We start from the raw sequence: 9,981 nt of genomic DNA on the forward strand, positions 1-9,981 counted from the left end.
CTCACACGTCAGCGTCCTCAATACACACTGATATTTATCTTCCACAAATATCTTAATCAAATAGAAACAGTAACAAACTCAGTAATGTCACAAACAAAATACCCAGTATGGGTATTTTAATGGGAACAAAGTTGTAATCATGGTAATGAAAATTTATTTATGAAACACTCACCCACACATGTCATTTCTATCACGGTTAGTTTCACCAGAACTATTTAAACAGGAAATATCTGACATATTATCAGTGGCAATCTGTGCAACACCAGCATATAAAATATCAATCTCGGGAACGTTTAAGAATAACCGTTTAAAAACAAAACAACAAACAATGATTCTGCACTCTGTCATGATTATCACAATGATTGAGTTTGATATTGATGGAAACAATATCATATTTCACACTGAATACTGGAAACACAATTGAGGCAACTTGAATCATCTGCACAGATGATGAATAGAAATCTATGTAGCACTATCTGTCAAACTATTGACAGGAAATATGTTATACATACATGTGTCCTTCATGATATGTTTGAAATGAACATCACAAACATTGTAAAGGGTAACAGTGTCACAATAACTGATGCTATGTTCATATGAATTTAATGGAAACATTTCTATGTTTCCAAGCACAATGGACAAATTGTCAAATGAGATAATCAGTAGATTACATTCTCATCAAGAGATCAGAAATGATCAAATTGGTTTGATTCATTCAAATGTTCATACAAATGTGTAGTATTTGTTCATAAGGCCAAGCATGAGGGTAAACATACATTCACTCAAATCCTTCAATGGAGTAAGTATGGGCCCCAGTTTTGGGGTTCACATAACCATCCTTGTGCTTTACAGTGTCATGTTCATACCCTGCCTTTTGTAGACAAATATAGGATTTGAATTCATCAGTAATTATTTGTGTACCGACTTCAACATGGGCAACGATTATTGGCAATAGGGTGTCTGTTGTTCTGTCATGAGCATTAAAAAGCAGAACCTTCTTACTTTGCCTATCAATAAGGCCAAAGATCCAAAAGTTTCTAATGCCCTGACTGGAACCCATGTTGTACTTTCTCTTCCTCCCCCATTTACTTTCATCCATTTCCACCACATGACCAACACCCCCAAGGACAACAGGATCGTCCAGAAGAGAACGTGACATTAAATCACGGTATAGATTGTACCAGTTGTAAACAGTGTTCTAACACACGCTCAACATTTTTAATGATGTGACCTGGAACGTCATGGCATAAAAGGTACAAAACCATTAACAGTGTGCCAAGTGAAGCTTTCTGGCCTTCCAAATCTAACAGATTTACATTTTCTACATTTAGTACAACGCCACACATGGCCATCTGATTTGTTCTTTTTATCTTTCTGCCATGACATAGACATATTACATTTATCACAGTTCATTGTTGAAGCTATCAGATTGTTTTCTTTCATAAAATCACAGGCCTCTTCAAAGTCATTACATATCGCACCAATCTGAATTAAATCACATTCCATGATGTTTCAATAAATAGAATGTCCAGTGAAATGCTTGAATGCTTCCATGGCTATCCAACAACTGTATGGCTTGGAGTAAATGCCAGTACACAAAAGTGATTCTACCCACCAGAACAATCTTCCAACAAAGGTTAGTGTTGTGCATGTTAGGTATGTTTACATTGTAAGTGCGCCAATGCGCACGTGCAGTGACGTCACTTTAGGTGTGACGTCATTATGTTGTTGTAACCTAGGCAGCTGTGTGAGGCAGTGCCAGTTCTACATTAAACAGTGATTGAGCCAACTACGGTTTTGTTATGTATTGAAGATTTGATGTTCCTCCAATGTGCGGGTCGGACAAATAACATAATACATACACAACAGTTAGTCCATCCAATCTTCTGACAAGTAGAATCTTGAATCCTTCATTGGAAATAATTGCAAATTGGGTCATCATGTAGCTGTTCCCAAAGATACGTTCAACTGAGTCATCATGAAATGTTAAATATTGTAAAGACGATATATAGTTCCAATTGTATGCAAGATTTTTCACAATATTGGTGTGGGTAAATATGGCAATATGAGTAATGTAAGATTGTGGGTAGAAACATTATAATGAACAACACACACAAAAACAAGCAAGAAGTTCATTATACTTTTCCCGAACTCCACTCAGATATTTGGTTAAAAGTGTCCGGATAGTAAATTCAATTGTGTTCTTAGGTGGATATCTAAATGTCTGATGGATGTAGAATTTCAAATTCAGCCTGTTCATATAAAAAACAGCATTCAAAGTATTTATTTTATATCTCCTTTTGTTGAAGGTCTTAGTTGGTATTTGTAGTAACACAGAACATCCAAATCATGTTCAGGAAAGAGTGGTTTAAATCCATGTGAATATAAGTGGTCATTTACCTCATCTTCCTTATAATCTTCAATAGGGGCACAGTTTTCTTGAGATGTAAATCCACAAAAAACAGAATCTGTCCTTGCACTTGAAGAAGATAGGGTAACTCCTCTTTAACCAGAACTCGGAATTACAAACACGAAGACTCTTGACACACGTTAAATTAACGCAACATTCTCGAATTTCTTCCATGTCCCATAATTACGGGGTGATGATATTGCCATCGAACTCTCTGTAGTGACCCCTATCTATGACGTCAAAGGTCAAAATCTCAACCAATCGCGTCATAGATAGCGTGGGGACTGTTCCGCAAAAGGAATACCCTCATGAATATTAATGAGCCCACGTCCTAGTTTCGCGGGGCAAGTGTTCGTGTCGGTTGCTATTGTTTTACTTTATTGATACTATTTCATGCATTTTGAGTAAATAAATGACTCTTAGATTGAGTTTTTAAGTAATCAATTTGGCAGATATATTCAATTGAAAGTCTACTGAGTCTACTGAGGCCCACTTTGCCCGTCCGATGGAGTGAGATAGAGTGACCTCCCTTGAACCACTGATAATGCGGTTTCGCAGAATTAATTGATAAATTTTGATGTACATATAGTTACTTTTTACGAAATGGAATGGTATAATTATTAACCTAGATTGTTTGTTGCTGTGCCCTCGAAGGAGATTGAAGTAGCGTAAAATATTGTCCTCCTGAGAGGGTATCATAAGACCAAATCATTCAGTTTGTTATTCCTACTGTAATTTTTAATCGTAGAATATTTGTAAATTTTAATTAGTGGCTAACATTGACTACAATCACCAGCAGCTGAAGCGATGGTGGCTAACATTGACTACAATCACCAGCAGCCGAACCGATGGCGGGATACATCGTATTGTATCAAGACCACATGAACCACTCAGATCTTATCATTCTGACATGGAGGCATGATGAATATCATGACAACATGTTACTCATCTTCTACTTGACCCTTTATACAAACCAAACACAACCTTTGATACTTTAGCTCTTTTCTGTATCTCCCAGTCTCAAGTCGAAAGTGGTGGGAACAATATCTTAAGTGAGTGAGTGAGTATGGTTTTTGCGCCGCCTTTCTCAATATTACGGCGGGGAACACCAGAAATGGGCTTCACACATTGTACCTATGTGGGGAATCGAACCCGGGTTCATTTTGAACTTGATGGTGGGACTGTGTTTGCACATAAGAAGATTTTAGACGAAGCATTAATTCAGACATGAAGCTGGCAATGATATTTATATTATAAGATTTCTTTAACAAATATACAGTCATGTTGTGCTTATTTTGGAGTCAAATATTTAAATAAACAGATCATGATGTATGCCTGGCGATTTTAAAATTCTATATATAATCGGTTTTTGCGTTCTTACTATGATTAGATTCTTGATAAATTACCACCTTTTTAAAGACAATTTGAGTCCCATCTACATTAACTGACAAATGGTAGTTATCACAAAAAAAGACGTCAACACGTTTCAGTATCAGAAAAAAGGACAATATCGTCTGCAAGTAGCAACAAGAATACGTGTATAATATCAGGGTGCAGTTGTGCACCTGGAACACAAACTGATTCTATTTGTAATGCATGTTCACTGATAAACAATGAGAACAGGAAAGGACTCATCACACAACCTTGTCTAAGACTTCGTGGACAGTCGAAACACACTGAAAAAATTTTAATAGCCCTTATTCATCCCTTTAAATAACTTTATATAGACTCAGGTACTCAAGAGCATACCTATCCTCTACACTTCAGAATAAACCACAATTTAGATCTATCTTCGAAATGAAGTGCTATTTTTAAGTCTTCAAAAAGTGTATTGAAGTTACCACGTCTTTTAGATAGACTATGCTGAATAACAACATTATTATTGAAGATGTTTTCTATTGTACCATTTACTTTCCGGAATCAAGCTTGTGATTCGCTAATGTTTTCATAATAACTTGCACAAAATGCTCACCTTGCATTAAGAATGGATGGGTACTGAAAGTGCTTAATAGTGAAATACCTCTATAATTATTAGGATTGTTTTAAGCTGTTTTGAAGACTTTGGGGCAGACATACAAACAGACAGAAAGTTGGTTTAAGTAGTCGTAGGTAGCACGTATTGGGCGTGTACGTATCACAATCTTCGTAGATGAAAGTAGCATATACTTAGAGCATACTTACATCTACGTAGATATAAGTATCATCTACGTAGATGAAAGTATTATCTACGTAGATGATACTTTCATCTACGAAGATTGTGATACGTCTCGTCATTTAGAATAACATCCCTTACTTTCGCCCTTGACTTTGTACGCAATGTGTTCACATAAAGTTCTGCGCGCTCGCGAGAAGACCATTTGAAGGGAAAATAGTGAAGTATCTTTCTGCACATTTCTGTTCAATTCTAATAGCTGTAGTGTGGTAACACTACACTTATTGATTATGACATTTATTGGGTTTGCAATGTTCGGGTAGTTATGGCATCTTTTATCATAAAAACAAAATGTCTACAGGTAGGACGCATGTAGGATTGTACTGAATGTCACTCAAATATTTGCGCGTTAAACAATGTGACCTGACAATGTGATCATGAATTCACTGTCACTTATCTTTGTTGTTGTTATTGTCAGCAGCTGGGAAATCCCCGAGACGTCATTGGGAAACACGCCGCTTTTTCAATCTCTAACACAAATGAGTTCTCTGTCAGAGTTACGATAGGTATCGTAGCTCTGAACGATCTGCGACAGGTTTAGGATAGTTTCGAAAATCTATCTTATCTTAAATTTAAGATATCTTATCTTTGACCGTAAGTTGTAAAGATTAATCGTAGCTAAGATCGTTTCGAAAATCTAGGCCCATCGTCTTAAGTGGGAAAAGTACTGCCAACAGCTTCAGTAGCAGAGCCATAGTGATGTCATTTGCTTGTGACGTCACGGTAATCAATGACGTCACAATGGTCCACAAATTAAAGCATTGTGATGCAATTTCATTGCGATATCTCCTATTGGAGCCAGTTTGGGATGATAAATATCCTTAATGTATAAGTACTCGTATACTAACATTATTATTCAGATGGTGCTAAGTTGGTGAGATTATAAATGTACAGAGTAACAGAAAATATAATATTATATAAGTTACATATGTTTGTTTACAATTAGAATTAAATGCACCTTAAACAGACTTGACATGCATAATTTGGAATCACAAAAAAACAATATATAATCTCATTAAAACTTTATCTTAGTTCTTGCTACCGCTGAACAAAATCTCAGGACTTCCCAGTAGGGGTCTTGTCCGAACAACCTTTCAGCTGACCAAACAGAGCGTCGCTTAACCAGATCGGGAAAGAGAGTCTGAATATGTTTTCTAATCATGCAACCTAGCAAATGTTAACACGGGGGTAACGAGGTACCGACAGTTACGGACTGTACGACTCACCACTGATTCCGTCAAAATCATTGTCTATTTCTCGATTCAATAAACATTTGAAACGGAAGAGACTTTATATAGCCCGAGGGAAGTTGTGCCATGTAATCTCTATCCTCTATATGTTAAACGGGGGCACGGGTGGCCCAGTCGTCTAAGGCGCCGCGATTCCTGTGCAGGGTTGCGTCCCTTGGGCACGCCAGCAACCTATGATTGTAGGTTCGAATCACGGTTCGACCCGATTATATTCTAAGTTTGTCAGCACCATACCCTTACTCCTTGGTTTCACCGAAGTGGTAAACGTCGGAGACCTACATCACTTCGGGCTTTCCTCCCACATTAAGCTGACACGCCGTGATATAACTGAAATAATGTTAAAAGCGGCGTAAAACCCATTTCAGAAATTTGTTTTGTTTAAGGTTCTAATTTTGAATCGATATTGTCAAAGCGACCGATTCAGGGCAACCTTTGTCCGATTGAATATTTAATTCCAAAAGCTAATTACATCGTAGCCATGGCATCACTTAATTGTCATTATTTAAATGACGCTAATCGCCATTGTTAATCCTCATCACCATTCCATTGTATATTGACTGTCGGACAGCCTGTGCTACGATGTCACTTCTCATTGATCACTGTTATTCATATTATGGCATTATTAGCCTTCATCGATTATCCCATTGTCTGAGTCGATAATCACTTACGTATCCATCTTAAATAAAAATTAGTTGTCTCTTTGTCTATCCAATGTTGTCCATTACCATATACGTATTTATATTCATACTGTTAGTCAGCTTGGTATTCCGACAGCTGTTGTACGGACGATCGCGAGCAGGATGTGTCGCTCGCAGGAAACGCCCTGAAGTTGAACTCATGAATGACTGAGCTGGAAAGTCCGTTCATCGTTGTGTTCGTGTATTTCTTATTGACTGTTTAAATGTTGTGCCTTAAACTTCCGGGACGGTGATGCCGATGCCGTCCTTGATTACGCCAAGAGTTAATTCCACCGTCGACATAGGCTTTGGCAAAGTCTTTCAAAGTGTAATCTGGAATGGATGTCGCCTGTAGGCTCGTTAAAGCTGCTTTTTGACTGGCGAATGTCGACTTCTTGTTCACTATTTCAATGGTTGGTCAAAGTAATTGAGTCCCACACTATTTCAGGTATATCTGAGTGTGTCAGTTTGATGTGGGATGAACGCCCGAAGTGATGCAGGTCTTAGACGTTTGCTTCTTTGGTGACTGCAGGTGTTCGCGAAATTGGATAGCATCGCGCATCATGTTGACAAACGACGTTCCATATCAGTAAATTCCTCTGACTGTTCACCATACTGTTTCTTGACTCACGCAGGTCTTTGATGGCGAAACCTTAAGCCAAAAGCTTAATTGTAAGCGGATATGTCTTTCCGCGAACTTTGAATAAATTATATATCTCCTAAATACTTAAGCAATTGAGAAATGTAGACACAAAATGCTGGAGCTAATTGTATAGTGCTCGACGTCAAGTGGAAATTCACGAGTCCTAAATCAAAAGCATTCCTCTATCGCTTGGTACGCATGGTGCCATCATTTTGAATGTCTAAGCACAGATCCAGATAACTATATAATAGCTATAATTAAAAAAACTGTCGATGAACGTAAACTGTCTCACAGCGCAGTTAGAATTCCAGGCCTCACCTGAATTGACGGCCTGAGAAAGGCGGCCATCTTTAAAATCATTTGACCATGTTGCTGGCCCCATAGCCAAAACTATTCACCTTGTTCAGAGCTGTTAATGTGTAAAATATCATTATTTTATCTCAAAGACCCAACAAACAGTTATTCCACAATCTCAGATAATTGCTTCAAATATTTTCCAACCATATTCACCTTAAATAAAACTATTTAACTATTTGTTTCTTACTTTTCAGTAGTAATTGGCTTTCATGGCTGGAGCCAGCCTGTACAGTTAAAGGAAGCGGTCTATGCTCCTCAATACCCCAACGATGGTGTAACTTGCTGTTGATAACTGTCACGTTCTTTTTTAATCCAAAGTTAAATCTGAATTCTGAAAGCAACGTCACGTCCTCACCTGCCTTCAGCGCCACGGAACACCTGTAACAAAACCAAACTGAGGTAGAAATAAAACAAAGGGACAAACTATAACGATAGAGGTCCTCCTGGCTCACTAGATTTGCCAAATTTTAAAGTGTATGGAAAGTTGAAAACACGTCCTGGAAATCTTTTGTCTTGTGACTGATGGTTTGATATTCCTTTGAGTAGTTTCGTGTCTTGAAAACATGCAGGTGAACGACAAATATATGTGAAAAAGAGTAGTTAAACAGTTTTGGAGGGACACTGCAGTTGTTTTAGGCAAATTGTGTAAATACCAGGTGCTATCGGAAGGGCAGGACATGGATTCACTTTTCGCGAACACCTGGTGTTATCACTGGTTATTAGATATCCATTCATGTCATTTTCATTGCTGTTTAGCCTTTAAACCTACGTCGGTTGATAATCGAATAAACGTAAAAAGCTATGTGCTCACTGTGGGGCAAAACAACATATACCTCAAAGGCGGCCATCTTTAAAATCATTTGACCATGTTGCTGGCCCCATAGCCAAAACTATTCACCTTGTTCAGAGCTGTTAATGTGTAAAATATCATTATTTTATCTCAAAGACCCAACAAACAGTTATTCCACAATCTCAGATAATTGCTTCAAATATTTTCCAACCATATTCACCTTAAATAAAACTATTTAACTATTTGTTTCTTACTTTTCAGTAGTAATTGGCTTTCATGGCATTAATTTTGTCAGTTCTCGGTAATAGCTTCATTAGCACCCTCCATGAACAATACCAAGAAGCAGGTTAAATTTCAGGCATAAAATGGTGGCCATTTACCTTGGCCCTATAGCCAAAATTAATCACCATGGTTAAAGTTTTATTGTGCCAAGTTTCATGCTTTTAACTCAAAGTGAACAATTCGGCTCTTTTATTGCACTCAGCCGCTCCACTAAGGACAATGAATATGGTTTCACAGTTGTTTGTTTGATTTTCAACTTTGGTAGATAGATGAGCTGAAGATATATAGACGACTAAACAAGTCCCCTCAGATACCGTTTTTATAACAACGAGTGTATTTCGCTTGTAAGATACGTTTTAAAAAACACTCGTTATAATAATGTCATAGCAACTGATTTACGACAACAATTGTCTGAATGAACATTTGATTCCGAAAGCTAATTACCCTGGAGCCAGGACATCTATATGCCTTGAAACACTGAATTGCCGTTATTTATAATATAATTGTTAATCCCCCTTTTATTGTACATCGACTGTCTGCCATCCTGAACGAGATGTGCAAGTATGTCACTGATGTATTATTGTTTACATTTATTCATCACTTACTAAATGTCAGGGGACATTGGTTATATAAGCCTTGGTCCAGAGAAAAAGAGAGAGGGAGAAGAGAGCGACAGGGAGAGAAAGGTCTTACCCTTAGCCTAGCTAGGGTAAGGCTGGGTGCTCCGGGGCACCAAGACAAAACCACTACCACTATGTGTTGACCCGGCACATGGTGTCTGCTGTATGTATATATATACATGTATAAAATAAAACTGTTTATACCGCAAGCCATCGACTCCGAGTTGGCGTGATGTATTCACAAAAAACACTCTGGTTACATAATAAACCAGCAGTTTTAGTTCGTAAACAGCCCAAACCGAAATCGGCTGCATGTCTTGTTGTGCATGAATATTGATATATGCCCAAGCATGAACATTGTTGACATTTCTATGCATACACATTAACAAATTGTTCCTGTTGATGTGAGTTCAACTGAAGGGTATTGAAGCCGTCCAGTATCCCCGCTGGACCATCAACATTATTCCCTTTCCTTGATCGATCAGCCAAACTTACACCCTGTCCGTACCATTTTGGAAAAGGGAACCCAGAGAGCTCATCAAACTAGTTCCTGTTAACTGTACGACCCCATACTGAAGAGCCCAAAGGCAGCTTCAATAAACGAAGGGCACCATCACCCTCAGAATAAGAAAAGATAACCATGATCTACACGTTTACACTGGACATCAATGTATCAACACGGAATGATATTGTTCACATTTGGGATGTTTGGGGCCAAGGAATCAGAGGTCAGGCACACT

This window comes from Haliotis rufescens, unplaced genomic scaffold (genome assembly GCF_023055435.1).
Source record: "Haliotis rufescens isolate VD_foot unplaced genomic scaffold, xgHalRufe1.0.p SCAF_19, whole genome shotgun sequence".
In the NCBI taxonomy this organism is placed as follows: domain Eukaryota; kingdom Metazoa; phylum Mollusca; class Gastropoda; order Lepetellida; family Haliotidae; genus Haliotis; species Haliotis rufescens.